The sequence below is a fragment of the Hyperoodon ampullatus genome (assembly GCF_949752795.1).
Source record: "Hyperoodon ampullatus genome assembly, chromosome: 17".
In the NCBI taxonomy this organism is placed as follows: Eukaryota; Metazoa; Chordata; class Mammalia; order Artiodactyla; family Ziphiidae; genus Hyperoodon; species Hyperoodon ampullatus.
Genome location: NC_136930.1, coordinates 11,645,988 through 11,651,797, shown reverse-complemented (window position 1 = coordinate 11,651,797; position 5,810 = coordinate 11,645,988).

Below are 5,810 nucleotides of genomic sequence, written 5' to 3'. Positions count from 1 at the left end.
GTGAAATCGCCTACTCGGGTAGCGCCAAGCGTGGCTGGAGGATTTTACCAAAAAGGAAACGTGAATTTTGGTACCAGCAACTCCCCTTTTCATTTCAGAGATGAAGAGGCCTTTTTTCCCCACCCCCTCCCTCCAGAATTGGCTATTCAGTAATTTGTCATGTGTTAATTTGGCTTCCTTGAAAGTTTCTATTTTAAACAAAAGGACTGTTCTTCCAGAGCGTTCTCGCCTCATGCCAGTACATGACAAGGCTGACATTTCTAGAGAGCTGTGTGTTTAGCATCTCCTTGCACAAGCCTGCAGGTGCTTTTGCAGGAACGGGGGTAACAAGCAGTGCCTGGCGCTTGAGTGCCCGACTACAGGGAGATTGTATTTTTATTATCCTCAGTGTCCTAATATATTGTATACTATCCTAAATATCCCACTGTCCTATATATATCCTATATTTTATCCTATATATTCTGTATACATACACAGAAATAAGGTATGGTTGAAGCATAGGTGTATTATGTCAAACCCATGGCCTTTCATTACACCATTACAGATTTATTTCTGCATGTTGATAATGATGTAATATTTTTAAAATTTATTTTATTGAGGTATAGTTGATTTACAATGTGTTAATTTCTGCTGTACAGAAAAGTGATTCAGTTATACATATATACGTTCTTTTTCATATTCTTTTCCATATGGTTTATCACAGGATATTGAATATAGTTCCCTGTGCTTTTCAGTAGGACCTTGTTGTTTATCCATTCTATGTGTAATAGTTTGCACCTGCTAATCCCAAATTCCCAATCCATTCCATCCCCACTTTCTCTCCCCCTTGGCAACCACAAGTCTGTTCTCTATGTCTGCAGGTCTGTTTCTGTTTTGTAGATAAGTTCATTTGTGTCATATTTTAGATTCCACATATAAGTGATATGGTATTTGTCTTTCTCCTTCTTACTTCATTTTATATGATAATCTCTACATCCATCCATGTTGCTGCAAATTGCATTATTTCATTCTTTTTTATGACTGAGTAGTATTCCATTGTATTCCATCCACATCTTTATCCATTCATCTGTCAGTGGACATTCAGGTTGTTTCCGTGTCTTGGCTATTGTGAATAGTGCTGCTGTGAACATAGGGGGTGCATGTATCTTTTTTAATTATAGTTTTCTGCAGATATATGCCCAGGAGTGGAATTGCTGGATCATATGGCAACTCTATTTTTAGTTTTTTGAGGAACCTCCATACTGTTTTCCATATGGCTGCACCAATTTATATTCCCACCAATAATGTAAGAGGGTTTCTCCACACCCTAGCCAGCATTTGTTATTTGTAGAATTTTTAATGATGGCCATTGTAACTGGTGTGAGGTGATACCTCACTGTAGTTTTGATTTGCATTTCTCTCATAATTAGTGATGTTGAGCATCTTTTCATGTGTCTGTCGGCCAGATGGTGATGTAATACTAATAATGATAGTTGGCACTTATTAAATGCTTGCCAAGAGCCAGGAAGCCTGATATATAATCTCATTTAATGTCTACAACCACTCAATGAGACGAGCTAGTTTTGCCATTTTATAGGTGAGGAAACTGAGGCATAAAGAGATTGATTTGCCCATGATTAAAATATGTAGTTCATGGCAGAATTAGAATTTAAACTGTCACTTGACTCCAAAGGTAGTGTAATTAACCACTATATTGTAGTCCATTCTTTACCTCCAGAGCCATCCCCCCTACTTTGAACCAGGGGGAACCTGAGCCATACTCTCTTAGACTTGGATTTGGTGACCACTGATATTTCTACTGTACACAAATCTGGGGCATTTACTCATTGGGTGGTTGTCAACATTACACCTGTGTCTCTGAGAATTGCACCCAGCCACAGAGGATGGCTCTGGGGAGCCATGTTTGTTCCACCTGAATTTGTCCCCTTGGCCACATTTGATTGAACCAGAGCGAACATATAACCCAAACTGCTGCTTCCTGGAAACAAAATTTGGGCCTTGGCCTGAGGCCAGAGGGAAGGTACTGACTTTTAACATCTGAGGTGGCTTTCAGGGCCAGTGGAGGCAGAGTTAAGGGCAAGCCAGTGGACAGAAATGGAACTGTTGCTCTGGAAGGGGCCCGAGGCCCAGATGCAAACTCAGGGTAAAGAGTTTCAGCCGGGGGAGGGGAGCAGGTCCTTTCACCCTGGCCTGCAGCAGGTGTGTCTGTGGTTCTGTTTGCACCCAGGTAAGGGCCAGTGGGAGGGCTGGGGGTGAGAGGAGTGTTGGGAGAGCGAGGGGTGGGTGTGGAGAGATTGAAAAAGACAGAGGGGAGGGAGGGAGGGAGGGAGTACTGCCCTGGCTTGATAGTTTCCCATTGTCTGCCTTGTCTCTCTCAGGCCCCACGGTCTTCCTGTCTCATGGTCAATAAGATACCTCTGTCTCCATCTGATAGATTTCCTTTGTGCTTAAGTTTAAGTAGGTTTTGGTCATTTTCAGCTAAACAGAGTCGTGTCTAAAAGATATGTCTATAAGTTTTGTAACCTCACAGTGATTACATTTTTAGATAATATAAAGTTTAGAGGAGTACCTAGTACAGTAGAAAGTAAGATCCAAAATTATGTTGAAGACAGAAATTATGTAACAGACTCTAGGTAATGAAAACTACAAGATGAAACTTAACAAAACTAAATGAAAACATCTCCCTTTACATTAAAAAAAAATTAAGTACAGAATTGGGGTGACCTGGTTTAACAGCCATTTATTAAAAAGAAATCCTGGCTTTTGGTTAACACATGCTTAATAAGAGGCAATATTAAAGGGCAGGGGCTAAAAGATACAAATGTAGTTTCAAGGACCTGATACTAAATTGAAATTAAGAACCCTCTGGGGCACCCAGAATCCAGTCAGGATTACCTGGAATTAATCTCAAGGGGTCCATGCTGGGTTAGATTTTTTCTAAGAAAGCCTAAACTAACTTAGAGTATATTGTACTATGTCTAATGAATAAGACTGAAACATGTAACTAAATGAGCTTATGTTAGGAAACATATCCAGAGATAAACAGTTCTTAAGAAATCATTTTTACCTGTTTGAAATATATTTTAAATAATAAAAATAATACCTGCTTATTAAAACAAATTCAAAAATTGTAGATAGGTATACAAAAAAAGTGAAATCCACTTCCCCCATTCAAGCCTCACTTCCTAAAAGCAATCATTGTTTACAGATTGGTGGGTGTATTTGCAGACTTTTTTTCATGTACATGTATGTATAATTTAAAAAAATAGAAATGGAACTATACTACACATATGCACATACATGCATGCACTCATTCATGTGGGGACATATATAGTTCCCATTCTTTAAATGTGCAGGAGACTACTACATTGTAAGAATTTATCCACTCCTTTCTTGATAGACCCATAGCTTATTTCAATTTTTTAAAATTAGAAACAGTGCTGCAAAGAGCATCCTTCTATATGTATCTTTATATATGTCTTCTTCTAATATTTTTGTAGGTTACATTTCTAGTTGTGGGAGTGTGGGTCATAGCATATGCATATTTAAAAATTTGAGGGATTTTTCCAAATTGCCTTCCAAAAATTCTCATCAGTTGACACTTTCACCAATAGGATATGAGGGACTTATTCCCTGCACCCTTGGTGAAATCTGACATTATTAATTTTTTGCCAGAATGATCCTGTTTGGTTTTTGTATTCTGAGTCCAGAATATTGATTGTGATTGACAGTTAGGGTCCTCCTAGCTCAGGTACTTTACAATCCATGGAGGGGTGGATGGCTGAGCCCTCATGTTGGAATACAAACTCTATAATCTGTGCACAGTAGTAAGTATACACCACACCTCTGAGTCCTGGTCGCCACCCCTGTCCAGGACCGGGCTAAGCCTAGGTTAACAGAGTCTTTCATGCCCTAGGGGCCCTCTTCTCCCAGGTTAGGGGAATTCACTGCGGAGAGTTCTACACTGTTTGTGTGTGGATGCGCACTCACTTCTGTTTTAAAATTTTGCTTCTACACGTACTCAGCAGGCAGTCAATCAATGTTAGTGGAAGACTTTCTTGCATGCTTGGCTACCTGCTTGACTGGCTAATGGGAGAGGCTGAGTGGTGTTACCTCTGTGTTTCTCTCTCCAACCTGAGGGCTCTGGAGACCTACCCTGGCAGAGGTGCTAGAAGAAGCCCTCTCTGAAGACACTCCATTTAGGCCGGAGCCTAAGCACTGCTTCTGAGACTTTACTGTGATGGGTTTGCCAGGGGGTCTTGTTAAAATGAAGACTCTGATTCCACATACTGGGGGTGAGGCCTAAGAGACTGAGTTTCGGGGAGCTCCTGAGAGGCCCTCCTCATTGGCTCCAAGGTACACTTTGGGGTTCACGCATGGAGTTCATTTAAGGAGGGCAGATATGCTTGACCCAGATGCATTAGAATTTTGAGGAGCTCAGGTCCCCCACCAGACTACTTGAATATGATTCTCTAGGGCCCAGACATAGGTACTTATAAATACCCCCGGTGATGATGATATGCAGCTGGGGTTTGGATGGAGCGACGTAGCTCTCAAGTTGTCCCCAGACCGCAGCATCAGCCTCACCCTTGTTAGACATGCAAATTCTCAGGCTCACCCTGCCTACTAAATCAGAAACTCTGGGGTACAGCCCAGCAATCTGTGTTTTACAAGTTCTTCCAGGGCTTCTGATCTCGCTAAAGTTAAAGTCTAAGAACCTCTGATGAACAGAAGAAAGAAGAGGGTTCTTGTCAGAGCCCTCCTCCAAGATTTGGATCCACGGTTCTTCGTCCTGGTTGTTCTTAACCCAGACCTGCTAAGCAGCTTGATAAACATCCTCATTCCTGGGCCCCATGCCCATTCTTTCTGATTCCAAAGGTCCGGAATGGGGCCCAGGAGCATGTGGCTTTTAAAGCACTTGAGGGATGCAGATTTAGTGGCTGAGCAGAGGTGGGGCGGACCTCCAACAGGAATGGTGGCCTGGGGCCTCCTGGCTGGCCCCATACAGCAGTCACTTCATATTTACCACCCCACATGAGCCAGACACCATGCAAGTGATGGCACTGTCGATCACCCATTGTGTACCAGGCATTTTATACGTTAGCCTACTATACCCCTGGGAGGTGGGCCTACTGCCATTTTACAGAAGAAAGTCCCTAACCCGGGTCAGTCATGGCTGTAAAACCTGGACTCCCCACCACCACACTCAGCACCAGTGTTTGCAGACTGGGGGGCACCAGGCTGTGGGCCTCTGAGAAACCTCTGTGTTTCATCTTCAGTGGCTTGTTTTGTGAAATTGGGGGTACATTTGTAATTATAGCAGGTATAGCACATTCTCCTTTCAGTTCCTCAGAGAGAGAGAGAGGTGGTTTCGATCTCTAACTTATGCAAAGTGATGCGCTTTGTGCATGAAGAAGACTCTCCGTATCAGAGGGCATGTGCTTTGGGGTGTAGGTGGTCAGATACAATACAGGTTACCCTGTTAAGTTTTAATTTAAGAGAAATAACAAATAGTTTTTCTAGTATAAGTATGTGCCAAGCATTGCATGGGGCATACTTAAACTTATTTGTTGTTACTGAAATTACAAATTTATTTGAATTACTGAAATCCAAATCTAACTGTGTGTCCTGTATTTTTATTTGCTAAATCAGGCAAGCCTATTGGAGTGCTCCATCTCCTTGTGATGCTTCCATGTTAGAAGCTTGCATCTAGGGCTTGAGTTGGAGAAGAAGGCAAATTTCACCTGGTCTTATTAGGTGAATAAGGTTCACCTAATTCCTGGTTCTGCAATAATCGAGACAATCAGATA